The 25754-nt window shown below is 46.9% G+C and overlaps 1 long non-coding RNA gene across 2 annotated transcripts in view; it reads left to right on the top strand.

Moving 5' to 3' along the window:
* The window catches only part of LOC134909090 (uncharacterized), a 41493-nt gene extending 32662 nt beyond the window's left edge, over positions 1 to 8831 (top strand). For both annotated transcript variants that reach the window (XR_010175845.1, XR_010175846.1), the window contains exon 2: positions 8363 to 8831. This is a non-coding gene — a long non-coding RNA (uncharacterized LOC134909090). The remainder of the gene's footprint in view (positions 1 to 8362) is intronic.
* Positions 8832 to 25754: the final 16923 nt, after the last annotated feature.

The raw sequence follows: 25754 nt of genomic DNA, 5'->3' as shown, positions 1-25754 counted from the left end.
ACAGTCTTTCCAACCAGAGAGTGGATCAGTATTGATACAGTATGTAGATGATTTACTACTGTGTTCAGATTCATTGGAAGCATCCCTGAAAGATACGAAACAGCTCCTGTTTCATCTTTCAGACACAGGACACAAGGTTTCCAAAGACAAATTACAATTATGTCAGGCCCGGGTGAAGTATTTAGGACACTGTCTGACACAAGGACTGAGACACCTTACCGCTGATAGAATTCAAGCAATTCGTGACATGACACTGCCACAAACCCAGCAACAGATTAGAACGTTTTTAGGAATGTGTGGGTATTGCCGTAACTGGATCCCAGGGTTTTCCATACTAGCCCTACCTTTGCAGGAAATGGTCTCATCAAGTAAACCTGACCGGATTTCGCACACAGATGAATCTGAAATGGCATTTGAGAGACTAAAACAGTGCCTAACGCAGGCACCAGCATTAGGTATGCCTGACTATGGGAAACCCTTTGAGCTGTACGGAACAGAAAGTGCTGGTTGCGCGGCAGGCGTCCTAACCCAAAAGCACGGTGATGCCAGCAGGCCGGTAGCATACTACAGCGCTCAGCTAGATACGGTAGCGCGATCCCTCCCCACATGCTTGCGAAGTGTTGCAGCGATAGCATTGCTAGTTACAAAAAGCGAAGATGTAGTGCTAGGACACAACCTCACAATCCATACACCACATGCAGTGTCAGCCTTGCTGAATTCTGCCCAAACCAGGCACGTCTCATCAGCGCGGTTTACAAGATGGGAATTGGCATTAATGGCCCCCGTAAACATCACCATAAAGAGATGCAGTGCATTAAATCCTGCAACATATCTCCTAGGTGTGCCTGGACAGGCACAAAGGGTGGAGGATGAGAGTGATGGGGAAGGAGGATTTAATACAGGAGATGACATGCATGATTGTATGGAATATTTGACCCAAAATTTCACGGCAAGGCCTGACATCAGTGACAACCCACTAGAAGATGTAGATCTTACTTTCTACACTGACGGTAGTTGTCACAGACAGACGGACTCGGGAGACTTGTGTACTGGATACGCAGTCGTAGATGACCAAGGCACCATAGAAGCAGAACCGCTAGGCCCACCTCACTCAGCCCAGGTTGCTGAACTGGTTGCCCTAACCAGAGCATGTGAATTGGCTAAGGACAAGTCAGCCAATATCTACACCGATTCTAGATACGCCTTCGGGGTAGTCCATGATTTCGGAGCCCTATGGCGCCTCAGAAATTTCATGACGGCAGCTGGTACACCGGTAGCGCATGCAGGTCACATCAAAAGGCTTCTAACAGCGATACAGGAACCTGACAGAGTGGCTGTTATCAAGTGTAAAGCACATACATATAGTCAAGACCCAGTATCACTTGGTAACAGCCGAGCAGACGAAGCTGCTAAGTTAGCAGCCGGTACCCCCAGACAGACAGACATCACACAACTGATGGTATTCAATACTGTAAACACACAGAAAATGTGTGAAATGCAAAACTTGTGTTCCCCACAGGAAAAGGCAGTCTGGAGGTCAAAAGGATATAGCCAGGAGTCCTCAGGACTCTGGACAGATGGACAGGGTAAACCAGTGGCACCCAGAGCATACCTTCCAAGTTTGGCTGAAGCAGCACATGGGCTGACTCATCTAGGCAAGGAAGGGATGTGCAAGTTGGTAAGAGCATATTGGTGCGCCCCAGGATTTTCTTCCCATGCGGGAAAGAGAGCAATGTCATGCCTCACCTGCTTGAGGAAGAATATCGGAAAGGCAATACCAACAGAACCATCTTATATCCCACCTACAGGCGGTCCTTTTCAGGTAATACAGATTGATTTCATACAATTACCCCCTTGTCGAAATTTGAAGTATGTACTAGTTTGTATAGATGTGTTTTCAAATTGGGTCGAAGCATTTCCTGCGGCCACAAATACCGCAATGTTTACTGCTAAGAAAATTGTACAGGAATTTGTGTGTAGATACGGTATCCCTAGAATAATTGAAAGCGATAGGGGTACCCATTTTACAGGTGATGTCTTTCAAGGAATGTGTAAGTTGATGGGAATTGATAGTAAGCTGCACACTCCGTACCGCCCCCAGGCGAGTGCGAAGGTAGAAAGAGTGAACAGCACTATTAAAAATAAATTGAGCAAAGTTATGGCAGAAACAGGATTGACATGGCCAGAAGCTTTGCCCATTGTGTTATACAGCATCAGAACCACTCCCAGGTCCCCTCTTAATCTGTCCCCTTTTGAAATTCTGTTTGGTCGACAACCGCATGTCATGATTAACCCTCAGGATGATTTGAAGTGTAACAATGAAGTGACTGTAAAGTATTTGGTTAAGATGAGTAAACAGCAAAAGAATCAGAATGATAATTTGAAGTTAGTGATTCCTGATCTGCCAGATAGTAATTGTCATGACATTGAACCTGGGGATTATGTAATGATACGGAATTTTCTACGCTCAGGTTGCCTTATTGACAGATGGGAAGGACCATACCAAGTCTTATTGATTAGCACGACAGCATTGAAGGTTGCCGAGAGAGAGACTTGGGTTCATTCGTCCCATTGTAAGAAGGTTGCTGATCCAGAGAGGTCCCGTGATAAAGAACAGACGGTGGAGGAAGTTGTATCACTGGAGTGTCTGTTTCAGGAGGACTGAAACGGCACCTGAGCATTGAGAAAATAAGATCGGAGGCAGTTGTCGATTCCCTGTTCCCTTTTATTGTTTTTCTCCACTTCCCATCCCATCCCCCTCAATTACTTCTTTCCCCATTCTCATTCTTCTACATTTCCTCCTATAAGATGGACTTGCCCCAAGAGACTGTGATCCGGATTTTCCTGTTGACCATGATGTTGACCAGAGCAGTCTGTTCCGGCGAGAGTACCATGGAGGTCGAGAGAGGTTCTGGAATGGGTTCTGATGACAGAGATGGAGGCGTAGATTTCCAAGAACAACATAATCACCGAGTAAAGGCGAGTATCAGAAAACGATCTGGTAGCATTGACAATAGAAGAAATTGTGAAGGATTGTTAGCTGAAGAGAACTGTATCTGTAGACTCTGTGACAGGTAGTTGAGGATGGGTGTATCAAGAAATGCCAATCCAGTTTTAATATCCACATGGACCGGCATCCATTGAGTGACTATCACTCCTTAGTGGGTAAAGTGTTAAATCAGACAGATTGTTGGGTATGCTCTCAAGTACCTCAAGGCCATAGCAAATCAGGATTAGTGCCCTTCCCTTTAACTATAGGGGAGGTACTTGAGCAAAGTGGTGGGAGGCCGGTGGACAGGAGGTTTAATATCTCCAGTCCTCCTAGTTTGAAGCTCCACCAATATCATGTGGATAGATCCCTAGTATGTTTTAACATTTCCAATCCCCGAAAGCCGGGAAATTGGGAAGTGTCATGGAATAACCAAACCATGACCTTTTCATACAGAGCCGATAGAATGCCTACAGATACAGAACTTATACGCCACATAGCCGGTAGTGGAAAATATTTCCGATATAGGTATACCCTAGGAAGTAGGACCATGAGAGTTGGAGAGGTATCACCAGGATACTGTGCACATATCGTACAAACTGATACGTGTACTAAACAGATGGGAGAATTAGGGTTAGGAGATTTCATATGCAAAATGTGTAATATGGTAATGTCCTACTCCGTCCCATATATTCTCCCAGATGATGCATATTTCATATGCGGGAGGAAGGCGTATAAGTGGCTTGCCCCAAACTCAGAAGGGTTATGTTACATTGGAAAAGTACTGCCTGAGGTAATGACCGTATCCCACACTAAAATGAAGGATATTCACCGCAGTGCCCAAGCTCCTTATACTCACACTCATTACGAGCACATCGTTAAACGGCACCTGATAGAAAGAACAGAGCACCCGGCCTCTGACCTGATCAATGAATCCACCGGGATTCAATTCCTAATCGCGTTAGATATCACTCGTACCGCCAGAGGAGTGATAAATTATAAATATATATCTGCGCTTGCAAATTTATTAGACAATATCACTGAAATGTATGATGACACATTCAGGTATACCGGAAGGGAGCTCCAAGCTTATAAAACAGAACTGGTTCAGCATAGGATGATTCTCAATTATCTCACAGCTGTGACAGGCGGGTATTGTGTTACCCTAGCGACTCAGTATGGAATAAAGTGCTGCACATATATTACAAACAGCACCGAGGACCCGGTCGAGGTCATAGACAAAAAGATGGACGACATTCTCCAATTAAAATGGGAGTTCCGAAGGAAACACAATCTCACCCTTGCCGCTGTGGGTAATGAGCTGACCAGTTGGGTGTCATGGTTGAACCCACGAAATTGGTTCTCTGGTTTAGGAGAATGGACTCAAGGAATTATCATGGATATAGGGAAATTTCTTTTGTGTACTCTGGGTGTCATCATATTGGTCGGTCTGATATTTAGATGCGTTCGGGTTTTAACAAAGTGTAAACGTAGCGCCCGAGTGATGAGTTTAAGAAGTGAAGATACTGTAATAACAACGACTGAGTTGGTTTATGACCCAACGATAGAGACAATGTTGTGATGAAAATGTGATTCCACGGTCCGTTTCTTTCACCCGTTTCTCCTTTGTTTTCCTCCAAGGTACAAAGACATCCGCTTGGAAGAAGAATTTGACAACCCTTTACACAGACAACTGATGGACTATGCCATAGACCCCCATATCCCTAGTACTTTAAATTTTACGCTAGCCCAACACTTTTTGTAAGTCTATGGACATTGATAAAGCTTTGCTCGCATTGTTGGCAAAAGCATCGGGAGACTACAGTCAACATGTACATCGAGACAAGACAAGACAAGACACAAGACAAGACCTCAATCGGCAAATGTATATTAAACTCACATAGTTTATCACTGCATTTACCATAATTGTTCTTTATCTTCATCTCTACAACCTTCAGGTAATAACACACATAGTCGATAGGGAATATAGGCACAGATATCAGCACTCACATATACCCCCATTCATGTATCATCAACTAAAATGTGCTCCCCCATTTTGTTGCAACCAAAAGCCGAAGAGAGCTCGGTAAAGTTTGACAGCCCATCCACAGACCCGTACCACGGGATAAGAAGGAATTCAAATGTATACTTCGCAATACCTCGAAGCTTGATTTAAAACACGTACGGCACGATGATACATGACCCCCCAAACATGGATTCATACACACATGCTTCTGCTATCTCACTAGGTCATACCCTTTTCCTACCTTCTCCTCTCCTCCCCTACCCAATCATAGAAATGTATTATACATGACATATATTTTTCTCTTTTTGAACTGTTTTAGGAAGTGGCAGTTATTGGTGACTGCCAAAGGGTGGACTGTCAAAGTCAGAAAAATATCGCGCTGCACGTTGCCATATATTCACCTCATGCGCGTGCCCGCTGCACGTGCACTTTCACTGGCGTGCGTGCACATACTCGCATATGTGTGACGGCGCCTGAACGGGCGTGCGCCTGAGCGCATGGTATGTGCACTTACGGTAGGGTTTGTGTACGTCTAGCGAGCGACTCAATCGCTCTTTAATAAATCCATACAGCAGGTTTTATAGGTATTGTTGCCTTTAGTGATAACTGTAAGTTTGGTTAAAGTAACTTGTTCACGGACTTGGGAATCCCTCTTTACGTAGTACAAAGGGTCTGATAAAGGTAGAACAGTTGTGTCTGGTACCTAACCGAAGAGTATTTTAATAGCAATAATCCGGTGTTGGTTAGGTACAGATTAATCGCTCCTGCATATAGTTATGGCCATTAGTAGTTTCTGGACATATTCTATATTTGCAGTTCATTATCCATGTGGCGGGAATCCGGAGATTCCCACCCACCTGAGCTGTTTGAAATAGTCACAGCCCACCTGTTCAAATCCACCAATGACCTTTTGTTATAGTGCAGAGAGACATTCCTGTGTCCAATGAACAATAAGGTTGTAGGGCCCTTTGAAGTACACTGTATGTTGTGTATATAAGGGTCACTGTCCCCAGACCGGCCAGTACTCTCTCTTCAACAGTTATCGCTGATAATTGGAGGACAGGATTCCGGTTGCGCCTGCGAGTGTTCCCCGTATGGTATGTTTCTCTGTTGCCACTTTGTTACCCGTATAATGTTAGCCATTCACACTTAGTCTATGTATTTGTAATTGCGATTATTCTCAATTGTGTATATTTCTGTCTAGTTATTCTGTTAGAATTATATGTTAGTTTGTAGTGTATGACTTGTAAACTGTTTTTCCCCTTTTCGATATAACTTAAAGCTTGTTAGTAAAGGTGTTGGATCCTTAGCACGATATTGTGTGTTCATTATATTGCAGAGGGTAATAGGAGCGTCTCTATCGCTCAAACAGCTTTAGTGTAAACAAGGTTAAGCAGCGTTATATCGCTACAGTGTTTCAGTACAAGGTCTACAGTATAAGAATATCTTTTCTGTGTGTTACATTCAAGGTCTACTGATTGTTATCTTGTGAGCGTCTGCGCCGCTCGTGATCTCCTCGTGGTCTCGAGCGTCCGCTACGCTGATAGCGTAGCATTACGGTAGTCGCTCACCTATAGTGTGCCCGATACCAACAGCGTATTCTCGCGAGCGTTTGTGTCGCTCGAGCGGCTCGCTCCCGATACAGCGTCCGCTACGCTAAGGGCGTACCCTTACGGTACCTCGTGCGCCAATTGCGTACTGTGTCTCTTAACCTCTTTATAGTGTGTTATATAGGATAAATATTAGACTTTATCACTGTATGACTTGTATTAGGGCTTGTTGCTGCCGCTGTTGCTCATCGATTACTCGAGATAAATTTGCCAGCATTTGCATGTTGTCCGCCCTGATTTGCTCCATTGAAGTAGCTATTCTGCCTACCTGAACAATCAGTCTGCCCGAGTTCCTACTAATGCGAGGTAGATGATGCGGCAGACTGGCAAGGTGTTGTGTGTGTGTGTTCAGGTAGGCAGTGTTTTGGAACTGTTGTGTGGCCCAACTGCTCCAAAAGTCTGCGGACATTTGTTGCTGTGGTGGAGTTGGGATCAATTGGGGGCTTACGGAGGCTTGGGGCATATCCTGCTGCTGGGTTGGCTGGGTAGGAGCAACGGGCTGCAGGTGCAGTGTAAAGGTAGCCTGTTGGTCAGGTTCCTGCTGGTCATCCTCGCCCATGATGGTTGGTTCTGTATGGGGGTCACAACAGCCACTGTTTATTTTCAAATATATTTCTTTGCTTGTCCTAAACATGGCATACTTAATAATACTCATGAAAATGTTACAGATTGTGTGTTGTCAAAAAAACTTGGAATATTGCCTTAAGAAACACATATGTGCCTTCACAGGCGTGTGCAGACACTGACTGGCGGGTTCCGCACCAAACTTCCCCCCCCCTACACAACATTATAGTGTTCTCTCACCTCCCCTGTCCTGGATATAGACTGCTCACCTGGACGACCCAGAGGAGCGGACCAGGTAAGCTGTCTACATCCAGGACAGGGGAGGTGTGAGAACACTATAATGCGTGGAGGGGGGGGGGGGGAAGTCCTGTGCGAAACCCGCAATTCAGTTTCTGTGCACGTCTGTGTGTGCCTTCTAATTTACCCAACACAATTTTTTTAAATTTGTTTTGTTCAGAGACTCTAAGCCATAATGATATGTGAAACACGAAGATATGTCCCCATTTAACATTAATGCATGTAAAAATTGTGTATGGCCCTTCCTTTAGATAAACACAAACAAGGCAGTAAATGTGGTTTCTAACAAACTCATTAATTTGTAAAGGCAGTCATTTTTTTCATAATAAAAAAAGCAAAAAGTATATTTTATTTGTGTATTTTTCACAAAACATGCAAATGTGTTAAGTTGGACTATGTTTATAAATGGTGATGTGGGCCATGTTAAACATTTGTATTAAACAATGTGTTTTAAAATGTCTTTTTAAAAAAATGTTATTACAAAAACAAAATGGATGCTAGGGCCAACATGACATCTGAAAATGGGTGCAGTAATTTTGGCAAAAAAACACATGTGCTTGGTAATTGACATTATGGCCATGACTAATAATGTGCCAAAATATAATTGTCTTGACAATACACAAACAGTGGTGCAGCTGAATTAACCATGAGAAGACCAAAGGATTTGAACAGACAATGATATGTGCAAGGTGATAAAGGCACAAGGCAAACAGATTAGTTTTTACATTTATAAAAAATAATAATAAACTTTTTCAGCATATAACACCTTGCACATATCAGTGCTTAGTAAAATTAATATGACTTAGCCATGTTCATTCATAGTCCACACTGTGTCAAACTTTTATTAATTTTTTCATAACATTTTTTACTCACCAGACAGCTGAGGTGATCGTGGCTCATCACTTTGAGGACTTGCCGAAATGTCCAGAGGTGGCTGGGGCAACACTGCGGAGATGTGCCGCCTGGGTGGTGAAGATGGAGCCGCAGACTCAGACTCCACACGACGTGACTTACTGGGCCTCCTAGGCAAACTCACAGAGCCCTGTGATGGCCGCCTTAGAGGAGGGCGGCTTGCAGAAGAAGAACCTATGTGAAAAGAAAAACATTATTATTTTTTTGCTTCTATGTGTTTGCCGAATATGTGAATACAGTGAATTCTTACCTGCATTCCCACCATCATCATCAGTTGGCTGTGGCCTGTCTGTGGTTCTTCTCTGGCGTACTGTTGATACATTTGAAAAAACATTATGACCATACTTTAAATACTCCTTGTTATCTGAACTTCCTTATTGTGATGTAAACATCTGGAACCTAATGTTAAGTAAACTATTTTTTGTTTAAGCTATTCTGGATTCATTAATTGGGTGTGTATTTTTTTTTTTTTTAAATTCAATAAGTTTTTATTGATTTTCACAATGCTTTAACATTCGAACATTGCCTAGGGCAGCTATAACAAACATAGCTCAACTAGGCTTAAACTCTTATAGAAATAAAAAGTAATAAAACAACAACATGCTTACGGTAATTCGTCAATAACAGTGTGACGTGGTGTTATGTATCACATTCGAAGCCATAAATAGCGACAGAGCAGCGATGACCCGAACCTTCTAAATATTATACACACATCTTATTATCTTTTGTCATGTCAGTAACGTGCCTTAGAATCTTTGAATCTTTGAATCCGGCCAGCCATGGGCCACCCACCCCAGGAGACCTCGCACAGACAACACCCCCATCGGTTAGTTAAATAAATCTAGGGATCAGCATTATTCAACCGTGAAGCGAAATATCGTGAGCTCAACCACTTTCCCCATATAGCAATAAACTTTTTTTCCCCATTCCTGGCCAAATATACAAATTTTTCATGTATAACAGAGGCATTAACCAGAGCAATCCAGGATTGTGGTGTTGGGGCTTCATTAGCCATCCACAGTCTGGCTATGCAAACCTTGGCCAGAGCACAGAGGCTTACAACATAGCGTCGACTGGGTGGATCTAGAGCCTCCTCATCTATAGTTGCCAATATACAAGATATAGGTGTAAGTACGGTGGAGGGGATACCCGTAGCTGCAATGGCACGTATAACCGCCTCCCAAAAGAATGACACCAAGGGGCATAGCCATATCATGTGCCAAAAGTCTGCTCCCAGACTGCCACACTTGGGGCATTTAGAACTATGGGATCCCCCTATATGTGACAATCTCAGAGGTGACATGTATACTCTGTGGAGCACGAACAACTGAATTTGTTGATATCTAACAGACGATGTTGAAAGCCGGCTCGATCCCATAGCACCCTCCCACATATCATCCGATATTGGACCTAGATCAGTTTCCCACTTGGTCCTAAGGGCGCCAAGAGGGTCTATATGGTGCATTTGGAGTAAACGGCCATATATTTTGGAGACTAAATGACTGGATCCCACCGTCTGCATCAGCAGTTTGACCGGGGAATCAGTGAGTGCCGGCGGGCCATCGGGGAATTGTGCAGTCATAGCATGTCGTAGTTGAAGGAATCGAAAAAAATATGCTGAAGGGACATTGAATTCCTGTTGAATCTGCTGAAAGGATTTAAAAAACCCGCCAGTGTATAATTGTCCCAGTGAAGTTATTCCCCACGGTTCCCATACCTCCCTGACTTGAAGCTGACACAACTCCGGCAATCCAAATTTATTGTCCAGCGGAGTGTCAGGGTCAATGCCCTGCCCCTGCAATATCCGGTGTGCCTGTCTCCAAATAGTGATAGATTGTTTAATCAGTGGTAGTGCCGACCCCCTGACGCCTCCACAGAGAAGTAGTCTCAGTGGGGAGCCACCTGGATACTCCCGCAACACCGCCTGCGAGTGCAGACTTGAGGTGTCAGATTCATTAACCCATTCCCATAGATGTGCTAATTGTGCTGCATAGTAATAAAAACGAAAGTTGGGGAGAGCCAGCCCCCCTGACGTTTTGGGCCTGGTCAGAGTAGTAAGTTTCAACCGTGCCCGTTTACTAGCCCAGACTAAAGAGGACATCAAACCATCTATCTGTTTGAAAGTTTTCTGGGGGATATATATTGGGGATTGTTGTAGGATGTACAGGAGTTTGGGCTGAAAAACCATTTTCACCAAGTTAACCCTCCCTGTGACTGTCAAGGGCAGTTTCCCCCAGACTTTCACCTTATTGCGGAGATAAGATATTTGCGGTGTGATATTAAGAGAAGTAAATTTATGAGGGTCATTGGATACCCAGATGCCCAGATATTTAAAGGAATTCACCCACCTTAGAGGGAGAGCTACCATTGGGGAGGCCGGGACCTCGCCCTGTAGCGGTATAATGAAGGATTTCTCCCAATTTATCAGGAGCCCAGAGTAACCTCCGAACTTATTAATAATATCTAAAATCTTCGGCATAGACTCAGCATAGCGATCCACAAATAGCAGGATGTCATCGGCATATAAGGCTATTTTCTCCTCTCTGGTGCCCACTGTATAGCCAGCAATCTCAGGGTTCGCTCGCAGAAGACAAGCAAGGGGTTCAATGGCCATCGCAAACAGGGTAGGGGACAACGGGCATCCCTGACGAGTACCTCTAGATAATGGAAAGGAGTGTGACACAAAGCCGTTAACCGCCACCCTAGCCATGGGAGAGGAGTACATCAACCGGACAAATTTGATAAAACTGGGGCCTATACCAAACTTACGCATGATACTCCACAAATATTCCCATTCCACGGAATCAAAGGCCTTAGCGGCATCCAATGAAACTACTATGGATGAGTCTGCCTCACGGGAGATCTGGAGATGGGTAAATAATCGTCTAAGATTAATGGATGTTGATTTATTGGGCATAAATCCCGTCTGATCTGGGTGTATGATCTGCGTAATGACCTGATTTAATCTACATGCTAGGATTTTGGCCAGAATTTTAATGTCAGTCGGAAGAAGGGAGATAGGTCTGTAAGACTCAACTTTCCTATGGTCCTTATCGGGTTTCGGAAGGACAATAATCAAAGCCTCCGCCATAGATAAAGGGAGGGATTCCTGTGTAAATATCTGATTATATAGCTCAAGTAATTGGGGGACAAAAAAATCTAAGTGGCTTTTATATATCTCAGACGGTATGCCGTCGAGCCCCGACGCCTTCCCACCGGGGGCTGCGTTGATCGCAGTCGCAATCTCCTCAGGTGTAATAGGTGCCTCTAGGAAGTCACGTGCCTCACAAGTCAGCAAGGGGAGCTGTATAGTCTGTAAATATTCTTCTAATTGCATCGGGGTACAGTCTAATTTAGAACTATATAACCTCCTATAGTACGACACGAATTCCGACGCAATCTGTGGGGTCTGCAATAAAGTGGTACCGTCTGAGGTCTCTATTTCAATCACGGTATTAGCGGACCTCTCACCCCGTGCCAGGCAGGCCAAATATGAACCTGGCCTATCCCCGGAGGCGTAAAAGGCGTGAGAGGAGAAGAGAAGTCTATGCTGAGTCTTTTCCATTAGATATTCCCTCCATTCCCCCTGGGCTGACAACCATGCAGATTTGGAACTATCCAAGCAATCCTGTAAATATTGTGCCTCTGCAGCAACACTTATGGTCTCTAGTTCGGACTCCCGGTGTCTGAAAAATGTTTTTAAATTAGCCACACGTTTAATTAGGGTACCCCGCAAATAGGCCTTGAACGCATCCCATAAATTAGAGATAGGCTGCCCAACCTTGTTCATCTCGAAAAATTCCCGCCACGCGGCCACCAGATCGGAGCCATCTCCCATATGTATTAGCCAGAACGGATTGAACTTCCACACTGTCTGGCCTCTAGAGCCATTAAAATCCAGGATCAATGTTAAAGGGGAGTGATCCGATATACCCCTAGTCTCATATTTGCTATCCCGGACCTTAGGAATCAGATCGCTCGAGAGAAGGGCTAGGTCAATCCTAGAGAACGAGGAGTGGGAGTGTGAGAAACATGAATATTGTTTAACAGAAGGATGTCTCAGTCTCCAGGGATCGACCAGACCCAGCCCCGACACGACATCAGCAAAATCATTTCTACCGGAGTGTGGACCGGAGGAATTAGCTGAGAATCTATCCATCGCTTTATCCAACACATTGTTAAAATCTCCCATACAAACCACGGGCGTTCCCGGTGATAAGGCCATAAACCCTGCAACCTTTTTCAGGACATCTGAGGAGTACGGGGGAGGCACATACACGGACAACAAAAGCAAAGGGGTACAGTGGATCTTGCACTTTAAAAAAACATATCTCCCCCATGGGTCCGTTTGTACTGACTCCAGCACAAAGGGAACAGTCCTTTTTACAAGAATAGAGACCCCCCGAGAGGCAGAAGTATGTGTAGAGTGGAATGCCCACCCCACCCAAGGCCTTTTAAGGGCTAGGGTCTTGCTGCCCGCCAGGTGGGTCTCCATAAGACATATCACATCAGCGGCATATTGCTTAATTTGTCGAAGCACCAGAGATCTCTTAATCTTATCATTGAGGCCCCGTACATTCCATGACAACATCCTAAGCCCAGCCATGAGTGGTCATTTTGGCAATAATAGAGGCTGCAGCCCACAGCCAGCCAGATCCATCCTCTTTGAATATAAGTAAAGGGCACCACCGCTCAAATAATAGATTCGTAAGCCACACACACACAAATTCTAAGTATCCATACCAAATACAACCGCAGCTATTAACTTCCCCCCTCCCCCCTCCCTGTACACTACTCCCAACCTGCAGCATACTTGGATCCCTTAACCTAACACCGGCTCAAACCCAGAGTACACAACCCGTTTCACTCTGGGTGGAGCCAATTACGTAATGGCCTTAAGATAAAGAGAACAAAACACAAACAAAATATCCCCAGCCATTAGACGAAATCGCCCCCTTACAATAAAAAGAAGGGGGCAAAGCATACAAAGTCACCCCCCGGGACTTAAGAACAAAATATGATCGTGCATATTCAGGCCGCTAATATATTCCTCCTCTCCCCCCAGCTCACCCCTCCCCAGCATCCCAGCGATATGCACACAGTGATAGGCCTGCGTGAGAAAAGTACCATGATAGAAAATAGGGTAGGCACTTATCCCCCCCACCACCCCCCCACCCCCAAGGAGCAGCGCTGAGATATTTAAACATTTTTCACATCCTGCATCCCCCCAATATATATGCAGATAATCTTATCCTGTACATAAAATCTCTTGCACCCATAGTCACAGGAATTAATCACGGATCAGCCAGAGCCCGTCTCGCCGGGAAGCGTCTATCCAGCCATACCATCGCCTCTCGAGGAGTCGCAAAAAATTTAGTCTCGCCATCAGCTACCACTCTTAATCGTGATGGAAAGAGCATGGCGTACGGCAAATCAAGTTCCCGGAGTCTCCTCTTAACAGGCAGGAATTGCGCTCTATCTTTCTGCACCTCCACCGCAAAGTCTGGGAAGACCGATATTGGCGACCCGTTCCATTTTAGGGGGCCTTTCGTGCGAGCAAGTTTCAGAACAGTATCCCGGTCGCGGAAGTGAAGGAACTTCGCGATGAAGGTACGAGGTGGAGCCCCCGGAGGCAATGGGCGCATCGGAACCCTATGAGCTCGTTCTATGGTGAAATGAGGTGAGAATTCATCGGGACCAAATGCCTTCCGAAGCCATGTTTCTAGAAATTCCTCAGGAGATGAGCCTTCCTCCTTCTCGGGCAAACCAATGAAACGGACATTATTGCGACGTAAGCGTCCCTCCATATCCGTCAGTTTTTTGTGCACATCAGTCATCTGAGACTCCAAAGTATCAGTACGCCGTCCCAGTGGAGTGATAGTATCCTCGACATTGGAGATACGGGTTTCGGCCTCACCCACCCTCTCTCTCACCCGTTGCAGGTCCTGATGGATAATGGAGAGATCAGACTGCACCTGCCCAATTTTGTCAGCCAATCGGGCCTCACTAGCTGTCACGGCGTCCAACACTCTTTGTAACGCAGCATCAGGCGGTTCAGATGAGGCAGAGCTGTGTGCAGGAGAGGGGGGCGAAGACTCAGTTTGCGTAATTTCCCTCCTCTGTTGTTGGGGACCGGGGTTACGGACAAACTTCTCCATTGCGCCCGCCGCCGCGTTTTGTTGGCGGCCTTTCACCATCTTGGACAACACAGTGCCGCCGTATTATTTTTTCTAATTATGTATCAAAGCAATGCAGACCAAGAGAAGGGGCGCAGGCACCAGCGCGCCGTGTGAAGGCCAAGAGGCACGGGACAATTATATATATATAAAAGGACCAGTGTTGTTGATTGTGTTGCTGCGTGTCGGCACTATGGGTGTGGAAGCTGTAATCAGGATCAGGGAGTCAGGCACTTTCCCTCCTTAACAGCCAGCACTTTCCTGAGGCAAAGCAAAGCAGGTTTTCACTTTAGCAGGCGTCAGTTACCAGGCACTTCCAGCAGGGGGGGTATGGATAGGAACAGAACTGAGCCTGCTGCCAATCCCAAGATGGCGCCCGGGATCCTCCACAGTCAGCACAGCTGGTAGTGTGTTCTTAGGGGTGCAAGGGCTCCAGTATTGGACAGGGGGAAGTGCCCTTCGGTCAGCTCCCAGGCCTCTTCAATATATGTCTAGCGCTGTCAGGAGCGGGCAGCGGAGCTCCGTGTGTGTGCGCCCGCCCGCCAATCGCAAGATGGCGCCCGGCGGCTTCTCTGCACAGCACGGCCGCGACAAGCGCCCTGGTCATCCAGCGGGGGAGAGGAGCAAACTGAGGCGCTGTTCGGGTGGTGGGGCCCCCGCTCTGTCCACTCACCGGTCGCGGGGTATATCAGGCAAGCCGGGTAGGAGGCGGATGGTGGAGTTCCCCCGCAGCAGCATTCAAGATGGCGCCGGCTGCATGCAGATCTGGGGCAGCTCACCCCTTCCAACGGACTCAGCAGGGACACCAGGCACTGTATCCTCCCAAAGTGAGGTCCAGAACGGGCAGCAGATATTGAGGTACCGTGTAGGGCCACTTGTGCAGTCACTCAGGGGGTGCAGGATATATTCAGGATGTAGTCGGCTGGGGAGCTAGGAGAAACACGTCCTACTCCATATCCCGTCAGGCCACGCCCCCCGGGTGTGTATTTTTTAAATAAGATGGCGTTGCACTAAATAATCCTTATCCAAAGGTTAATTCTGCACAATATTTTTATGAAAAATTAAAACAACAAATTGACACAAACAGCATAAAAAAAACAAAAAAAAAACATCAATAACAAAAAAAAACAATATTTTAAAAAAGTTAGTTTACAAAAATTAGGGACAAGCAAGATCTCTGATTATGTATTAGAACTACACATACCAGCATGCACTGCAACAGATGTACCATTCACTAATAACAAAACTCAGGCAATGCATGTTGGGACTTGTAGTTTGGAAACACCTTTACAGCTACAGGTTGCACAGGCCTGCACTACATCACCAACACAATGTTTCTAATTTTAAAAACACAGTAACAATTAGCAGCATAAATATTTTTCCAAATGCAATATCACAAAATAATTTAAAACAAACTCACCATCCTGCCTTGGCCGGTCCGAATCCCGGACATGAGTCGCAGCAACCACTTCGGAAGGAATAAGGGACCGCACAGGCTCCTCCCAATCCCGATAAGTAGCACGGAAGGGGTGTCCACCCCCGGTTTGGCGGGCTGATTTGGCCTCCTTGGCCATCTTGGCCTTGACACGGCGTTTGATGTCATAAAAGCGCTTACGGCACGTGTCCTCAGTCCGCCTCACCACACCCTCACTATTCACTGCCGCTATAACTTTACCCCACAGGACAGACTTCCTACGTGAGGACACCTTGGCAGCATCCTGCCCAAACAATTGGCGATGATGCCTCATCAGCTCCCGCACCAAAGCCATGTTTTCAGCATAGCTGAACTTAACATTGCGCCCAGTCTTGGTAGTGGTGCGTGGCTGCGGAGCCACAGCACCATCACTATCACTGGATAACGCAGCAACAGGCACCCCCTCCTCCTCACTAACCTCCTCCCTCTCACTAACCTCCTCAACCTCACTCACCTCCTCCCTCTCACTCACCTCCTCCACCTCACTCACCTCCTCCCTCTCACTAACCTCCTCCACCACACTGACCTCTGACTGAGACATAATCCCTACAAACTACAAGAAACAGAGAAAAAAAAACAGAAAACACACTCCTCCACTACCACTACACACCACACAACCAACACACACACACACACACACACACTCACACACACACTCACAAACAATGACAATAGACTTTAAAAAAAAACAAGGACAAAAAAGTAGACAAACTTTGAAAAAACGACACAACAAGTAAGACAATACTACTTACACACACAGCATAGCACTCAACAATCGATAAACTCCGCAACAAATCCACCAACAACTCCACCAAACTCACCAACTCCTAATACACCTTCCTCTCTCCTCTCCACTAGCTAAACCCACGAGGTGCGGACGGTTTGGGGCGTTTTTATAGTAATGTGCACAGACACTCCTCCATCACGAATACAACCAATCACGGACGAGTGACAAAATCGAAACTTAGAAAAAAAAACGCGGCCAGGAACGGACAAACACTGCCGGAACAGACATGTGACGCAGTCGTAAAAAAAAACGAAAAACACGGCCGAAAAACAACAAAACCGGCCGCATTCTTACGAAAAAAAACACGAATGACATCGACATCGGACAACACGAAAAATACAAATACGACAGCTTAGTAAATTAGGCGGAACCAATTCAAAAAGTTGCACAAACACACTTTCGATGTCATTCGTGATGATTTTCACACCAAATCGGTAGTAATACGAATCTTAGTAAATTTACCCCCTCGTCTGATGAAGACAGCACATATACTGACCCCACAGGTTCTGACTCAGATACGGCTGATGGGGAGGGTAGTTCACATGTGGATGTTCCTGATCTTTTGGAGGCTATTAAATTCATTCTGCAGATTACGGATGATACCGAGCCATCCGATCCTCCTAAAAAACCAGATAGGTTCAAGCGTCAGAAAGTGATTAAACAAGTTTTACCTCACTCTGACCACCTAGTGGATATACGTCAGGAACCCTGGCAAAGCCCGGGTACGAAGTTTGTGCCTCAAAAGAAGATGGAATCAAGGGGTTTGCGTGGAGCGCACAGTATGTGTATCTTGTTCAAGGGGGCTGCTGGTATCTGGAGAGTTGTCCAGATTCTAGGGCTAGTGTTATCGTACAGATTTTGGATACCTGCGCTCACCCTCTACTTGGTGTTTGTATGTGAGAAATGATGTATCTCTATGATCTGTAAATACCTTTATAAGTCACTAGTATAACAGATGGTACAATAATTCAATTATATATGAATTATTGTACCATCTGTTATACTAAGCATTGTGACTTATAAAGGTATTTACAGATCATAGAGATACATCATTTCTCACATACAAACACCAAATAGAGGGTGAGCGCAGGTATCCAAAACCTGTACGATAACCTCAAAAGAAGATGCTGGCTCACTATCCCCTCGCGCCAGAGCTGTCTAAGAATTGGGAAACGCCTCCTCCAGTAGACTCACATGTGGCTAGGATGGTGGTTTCCTCAGCTCTACCTGTCACTACCGTCACGTCTCTAAAAGAGCCTACGGATAAACGTGTCGAGGGTTGTCTAAAAGCGATTTACACCCTCACGGGTGCTGCACAAAGGCCCACTATTGCAGCTACATGGGCGAAGCAGAGGCTATTGAAGCATGGGCCTTGGAGTTAGAGGCTGAAATCTCCTCTGACCATGCTAGACAATGCTTGTCATATATTGTCACAGCTTCTCGCTATATTAAAGAGGCGGCTTCTGATGATGGTATCCTAGCAGCCAAGGCCTCTACTACATCAGTCCTGGCTCGCAGGATATTGTGGCTGAGATCCTGGTCTGTGGATCTGGACTCTAGAAAAACCCTGGAGGTACTCCCTTTCAAGGGGGATATTCTGTTTGGGGAGGACTTAAATAAGATAGTGGCTGACTTGGCTACTGCCAAACCAGCCTGTCTGCCTAATACAGCTCCTTCTGTGTCGAAGGCCAAAGGCACGTCCTTTCGCCCCTTTCGTCCTTCAGGTAAAGCAAAAGGTCAGGCGTACCATAAGCAGGCCCGCACTTCCAAACCTGGTAAGCCGAAGCCCAAAAGAGCCTGGCTGCCCGTCAGCCAGCAGCCAAGACCGATAAGCCTGCTGCATGACGGGGCGGGCCTCCCCCTGGGGGAGCCCAGGGTGGGGGGCCGGCTTCTAGGGTATACCCAGGAATGGTTGAAGACCACTTCAGATGCCTGGGTACGGGAAGTCGTCACTCGAGGTTACGCCATAGCCTTCAAAAACCGCCCCCCTCATCGATTTTGCCAGACAGACGTCCCGTCGGACCAGACAATGGCAAACACTCTGCATTCGGTGGTACAGACCCTCCTGGATACAGGAGTCGTAGTACAGGTGCCTCTTGCTCAGAGGGGCCGGGGGTACTATTCTCCGCTGTTTCTAGTCCCGAAACTGAATGGGTCCTCCCAGCCCATTCTCAACCTCAGGGCACTGAACAAATTTGTGAAGGTTTCCAAGTTCCGTATGGAAACCCTTCGCTCTATAGTCCTGGCCTTGGAACCTGGGGACTACATGGTCTCCCTGGACATACAGGATGCTTACCTGCATATTCCTATAGCAGTGTCACATCAACAATACCTGAGGTTCGCTATTGGCAACCCCCTGTCACGATCCGGGTATCTGGACGCCATTACTTACCCTTCAGATGCCTCCTAAGGCTGGCTCAGCGTTCCAGGACCGGATCCCGCTGTTCCTGAGTTTCCACATGCAGAATGTCAGAGTGGTGATTTCATCAGCCGCGGCCTCCGCTGTGCCCGCGTGGTTAAATGTGCGCTTGTCAGTCTGGCGTCTCCTGTCTCCTGTGGCCGGCGTCGCCATTACTGTTTCAATTCTCACATGGATTACAAACCAAACTTCCCTCCAAGTGTCTGCATGGGCGCAGCCATCTTGGATTTTGTCATCTGATTATTTCCACCAATCTGCTGTCTGTATTGTTGATTTGCATAATTGCCTAGCCAACCCCTTCCTTGCTGCAGGTATAAGTATGCTGTGCCTGAGCAAGGAAGGCGTCAGTGCTTTGGTTGTCTAACCTAGTTCCAGTTTGTCTCTCTCCTGTGGTTGTCTTCCAGGTTCCAGCTCCTGTCTCCAGACTTCTGCTATAGAGACCCGCACCAGCATTCCATCTGCGGTGTAGCCTGACTCTCCGATCCATTCTGGACTCACCTGTTTCCAGCTACAACAATCACCTGCTTCCAGCCCAGCTTCCAGCAGTGTGCAGCTTCTCTTAAAGGGCCGGTGTCCTTTCTGCAGTTTACCACTCTCCACCGGTATTATTATTTCACCGCTCTCAAACAATCACCTGCTTCCAGCCCAGCTTCCAGCAGTGTATAGCTTCTCTTAAAGGGCCGGTGTCCTTTTCTGCAGTTTACCACTCTCCACCGGTATTATTATTTCACCGCTCTCAAACTCCAAACTTCATTATTATTTCATCACTCTCAAGTTCGTTTATTATTTAACTGGTTCCAGCCAGTATCCACTCCGTACCAACAACAGTCTGGTTCCAGCCAGTATCCACAGCAGCCGTTTTACCTTCAGCAGCCCAGCCTTTCCTGGAACATCAGCTGGTACGATCCTGGGTTCTCTCCATTGCTACAGTCAGGCCTGGTAAGGACTTTCCAACTAGAAGATTATAAGAACTGTCTCACACTACCAGTGCCTGTGGCCCTTGCCACCCTGTAGTACCCAGGAATTGTATTTATCCTCTGTTGACTTTTATGTTTCCTTTTACTGCTGCTGTGTTACGGAGTTTGTCATAATAAACATCATTGACTTTTATCCTGGTTGTCGTGGTCACGCCTTCGGGCAGTTATTCTACATGTTACTTACATGTCTAGGGGTCTGATACAACCTCCCAGGTTCCGTTACATCTCAGCCCCTACAACTGAGGCTGCCTCCCGTCAGCTCAGGCCCTCAGTTGTGACAGTAAGCACTGACCTAATGAATCCAGCCGGAGACCAGGATCAAGCGGCCAGGCCAATGCAAGAACTGGCAGCCCGACTTGAACATCAGGAGGCTGCACAGGGCCACATCATCCGCTGTCTCCAGGATCTCTCTACACGGCTGGATGGGATTCAAACGACCCTCCGTGGACCTGGCACGTCCGGTGCGTCCACTACAGTGACACCAGCTGTAACCCCACCCACCTTACCCATTTCCAGTCCACATCTTCATCTTCCAACGCCAGCAAAATTTGATGGATCTCCAAGGTTCTGCAGGGGATTTCTCAATCAATGTGAAATCCACTTTGAGCTTCTACCTGGCAATTTCTTCAGTGACCGTACCAAAATTGCCTATATCATCTCCCTTCTCAGTGGCTCAGCCCTTGACTGGGCATCACCTTTATGGGAGAAGTCTGATCCCCTGCTATCCTCCTATACTGACTTTGTAGCTACATTCAGGCGCATCTTCGACGAGCCAGGCCGGATAACATCTGCTTCATCTGAGATTCTCCATTTACGCCAGGGAACACGTACTGTGGGACAGTATCTTATACAGTTTAAAATCCTGGCATCCGAACTGGCATGGAACGACGAGGCCCTGTATGCTGCATTCTGGCATGGCTTATCAGAACGCATCAAGGATGAGTTAGCTACCAGAGACTTGCCCTCTAAGTTGGATGAGCTAATTTCTCTTTGCACGAAGGTTGATCTACGTTTCAGAGAGAGAGCAACTGAGCGAGGAAGATCATCTACTCCTAAATCTTCTGCTCCTCCTCCTCGTCAGCCATCTCCATCCAAGGATGAGCCTATGCAAATTAGTCGTTCCCGTTTAACTCCTGCTGAGCGCCGAAGACGTCTCTCCGAGTCTCTCTGTCTTTACTGTGCAGCTCCGTCTCACACCATCAATGCCTGTCCCGAACGTTCGGGAAAACTCCAAACCCTAGCTCGCCCAGGAGAGGGCCGGCTAGGAGTAATGATCTCCTCTCCATCTCCTCATGATTGTAATCTCCCAGTGTCGCTCCAAATTGCTCAACGTTATCGGAACGTCATTGCCCTCCTTGATTCCGGAGCAGCTGGGAACTTTATTACCGAAGCTTATGTTAAACGGTGGTCCCTACCCACGAAAGACTTCCTTCATCCATTTCCTTAACTGCCGTGGATGGCAGCAAGATTTTTGATACAGTTATTTCTCTAAGGACTCTACCAGTTCGTCTGAGAGTGGGAGTTCTTCATTCCGAACTTATTTCTTTTTTAGTGATTCCAAGAGCCACACATCCAGTGGTTTTAGGCCTTCCATGGCTCCGTCTCCACAACCCATCAATTGACTGGACGACTACGCAAATACTGGCATGGGGTCCCTCCTGTGCTGAGACTTGTTTAGCCAAAGTTCTTCCTGTTTGTTCTTCCTTCCCCAGGTCATCTGATGTTCCGCCTCCTCCATATCAAGACTTCACGGACGTGTTCAGTAAAGCCTCTGCTGATATCCTTCCTCCTCATAGAGAATGGGACTGCCCAATCGACCTCATTCCAGGGAAGGTTCCACCGCGAGGCCGAACTTATCCGTTGTCTCTGCCTGAGACACACTCCATGGAAGAGTACATCAAAGAGAACCTGGCGAAGGGTTTCATCCGACCATCTTCTTCTCCAGCCGGCGCAGGCTTCTTCTTCGTTAAGAAGAAAGACGGTGGTCTGCGTCCGTGCATCGACTACAGAGGTCTGAACGACATTACCGTCAAGAACCGATACCCTTTACCCCTGATTACCGAGCTCTTTGATAGAGTTAGTGGTGCAACTATTTTCACAAAGCTGGACTTGAGGGGTGCCTACAATCTCATCCGAATCTGTGAGGGTGACGAGTGGAAGACCGCCTTTAACACCCGTGACGGACATTATGAGTACCTCGTCATGCCCTTCGGATTGAGCAACGCTCCAGCAGTCTTCCAGCACTTCGTGAATGAGATTTTCAGGGACATCTTGTACCGCCATGTCGTGGTTTATCTAGACGACATCCTCATCTTTGCTAATAATCTCGAAGATCATCGTTTCTGGGTAAAAGAGGTTCTTTCCCGTCTCCGTGTCAATCACCTCTATTGTAAATTGGAGAAGTGTGTGTTTGAAGTTAAAACCATTCCGTTTCTAGGTTACATTGTGTCCGGTTCCGGACTAGAGATGGATCCTGAGAAACTCCAAGCAATCCAGAATTGGCCTATACCCTTAAGCCTCAAAGGGGTCCAGAGGTTCTTAGGGTTCGCCAATTATTATAGAAAATTTATACGAGACTTTTCCACCATTGTGGCGCCTATCACTGCATTAACCAAGAAAGGTGCTAATCCGTCCAAGTGGTCCGAGGAAGCTACACAGGCCTTTCACCTTCTGAAGCAACGGTTCATCTCTGCACCAGTTCTGAAACAGCCCGACACCGACTCTCCTTTTATCTTAGAGGTAGATGCCTCCTCCGTTGGAGTAGGAGCAGTGTTATCCCAGAGGGCCAAAGATGGACATCTACATCCTTGCAGTTTCTTCTCCCGGAAGTTCTCCCCAGCTGAGCGCAACTATGCCATTGGCGATCAGGAGTTGCTAGCCATCAAGCTCGCTCTGGAGGAGTGGAGATACCTGTTGGAGGGAGCTTCCCACTCAATCACCATACTTACCGACCACAAAAATCTTTTATATCTCAAAGGCGCACAATGTCTGAATCCTCGTCAGGCCAGATGGGCACTTTTCTTCTCTAGGTTTGACTTTAAACTCCAGTTCTGTCCGGGTTCTCAGAATCGTAAGGCCGATGCCCTTTCCCGCTCATGGGAGCAAGAAAATGAGTCCGAGTCTGCAGACAAGCATCCTATTATTAATCCGTTGGCATTCTCCACGGTAGAGATGGACTCTACGCCTCCACCAGGGAAAAGTTTTGTTAAGCCAGTTCTAAGGAAGAAGCTCATGCATTGGGCCCATGCTTCCCGTTTTGCTGGACATACAGGCATTCAGAAAACCCTTGAATTTATTTCTAGGTCCTACTGGTGGCCAACTCTGAAGAAGGACGTTATGGAATTTATTGCCTCCTGCCCAAAGTGTGCCCAACACAAAGTCTCCCGCCAGTCGCCTGCGGGGCAACTGGTTCCATTATCTGTTCCCCGTCGACCTTGGACCCATTTGTCGATGGACTTTGTTTCCGATCTACCTATCTGCAACAAGTTTAATACCATCTGGGTGGTAGTTGACCGGTTCACCAAGATGGCACATTTCATCCCTCTCACCGGTCTTCCGTCAGCTTCCAAGTTGGCTCAAGTGTTTATACAAGAGATCTTCCGACTTCACGGTCTTCCTGAAGAGATCATCTCGGATCGTGGAGTACAATTTGTAGCCAAATTTTGGCGAAGTTTGTGTCAAGCCCTCCAAGTCAAGTTAAAGTTTTCCACGGCTTACCATCCTCAGACCAATGGTCAAACCGAGAGGGTGAATCAGGACTTGGAGGCCTTCCTCCGTATATATGTGTCTTCCTCTCAAGATGACTGGGTTCAACTCCTTCCTTGGGCCGAGTTCAGCCACAACAATCAATACCATTCCTCATCTTCTTCTACACCATTCTTCATTAATTATGGATTCCACCCTAAAGTCCCAGAATTCCAACCGCTTCCCGCAACTTCTGTTCCAGCAGTGGATGTCACCTTGCATCAGTTTTCAAATAACTGGAGGAACGTCCGCGCAGCCCTGCTTAAAGCCTCATTCAGGTATAAGAAGTTTGCCGATAGGAAGCGTAGAGCGGTTCCTGCTCTCAAGGTGGGTGATCGTGTGTGGCTGTCCACGAAGAATTTGAGGTTGAGAGTTCCCAGCATGAAATTTGCACCTCGCTACATCGGACCCTTCAAGATTGAACAAGTCATCAATCCTGTTGCCTACAGGTTACAGTTACCATCCTTCTTGAAAATACCCAGGACATTTCATGTTTCTTTGTTGAAACCGCTGATCCTGAATCGGTTTCATTCCGCACTTCCTCCAGCTCCCAAAGTTCAGACTCAACGGGGAGTCGAGTACGAGGTGGCCAAGATTTTGGACTCACGTTTCCGTTACGGTCAGTTACAATACCTCATTGACTGGAAGGGCTATGGTCCTGAAGAACGCTCTTGGACCAATGCCTCAGACGTCCATGCTCCTGCCTTGGTCCGAAATTTCCACGCAAAGTTTCCTTTAAAGCCTAAGAAGTGTCCTGGGGCCACTCCTAAAGGGGGGGGTGCTGTCACGATCCGGGTATCTGGACGCCATTACTTACCCTTCAGATGCCTCCTAAGGCTGGCTCAGCGTTGCAGGACCGGATCCCGCTGTTCCTGAGTTTCCACATGCAGAATGTCAGAGTGGTGATTTCATCAGCCGCGGCCTCCGCTGTGCCCGCGTGGTTAAATGTGCGCTTGTCAGTCTGGCGTCTCCTGTGGCCGGCGTCGCCATTACTGTTTCAATTCTCACATGGATTACAAACCAAACTTCCCTCCAAGTGTCTGCATGGGCGCAGCCATCTTGGATTTTGTCATCTGATTATTTCCACCAATCTGCTGTCTGTATTGTCGATTTGCATAATTGCCTAGCCAACCCCTTCCTTGCTGCAGGTATAAGTATGCTGTGCCTGAGCAAGGAAGGCGTCAGTGCTTTGGTTGTCTAACCTAGTTCCAGTTTGTCTCTCTCCTGTGGTTGTCTTCCAGGTTCCAGCTCCTGTCTCCAGACTTCTGCTATAGAGACCCGCACCAGCATTCCATCTGCGGTGTAGCCTGACTCTCCGATCCATTCTGGACTCACCTGTTTCCAGCTACAACAATCACCTGCTTCCAGCCCAGCTTCCAGCAGTGTACAGCTTCTCTTAAAGGGCCGGTGTCCTTTCTGCAGTTTACCACTCTCCACCGGTATTATTATTTCACCGCTCTCAAACAATCACCTGCTTCCAGCCCAGCTTCTAGCAGTGTATAGCTTCTCTTAAAGGGCCGGTGTCCTTTTCTGCAGTTTACCACTCTCCACCGGTATTATTATTTCACCGCTCTCAAACTCCAAACTTCATTATTATTTCATCACTCTCAAGTTCGTTTATTATTTAACTGGTTCCAGCCAGTATCCACTCCGTACCAACAACAGTCTGGTTCCAGCCAGTATCCACAGCAGCCGTTTTACCTTCAGCAGCCCAGCCTTTCCTGGAACATCAGCTGGTACGATCCTGGGTTCTCTCCATTGCTACAGTCAGGCCTGGTA

Source organism: Pseudophryne corroboree, chromosome 4 (assembly GCF_028390025.1).
Source record: "Pseudophryne corroboree isolate aPseCor3 chromosome 4, aPseCor3.hap2, whole genome shotgun sequence".
Lineage (NCBI taxonomy): Eukaryota > Metazoa > Chordata > Amphibia > Anura > Myobatrachidae > Pseudophryne > Pseudophryne corroboree.
This window is presented reverse-complemented; position numbering and strand designations above follow the sequence as displayed.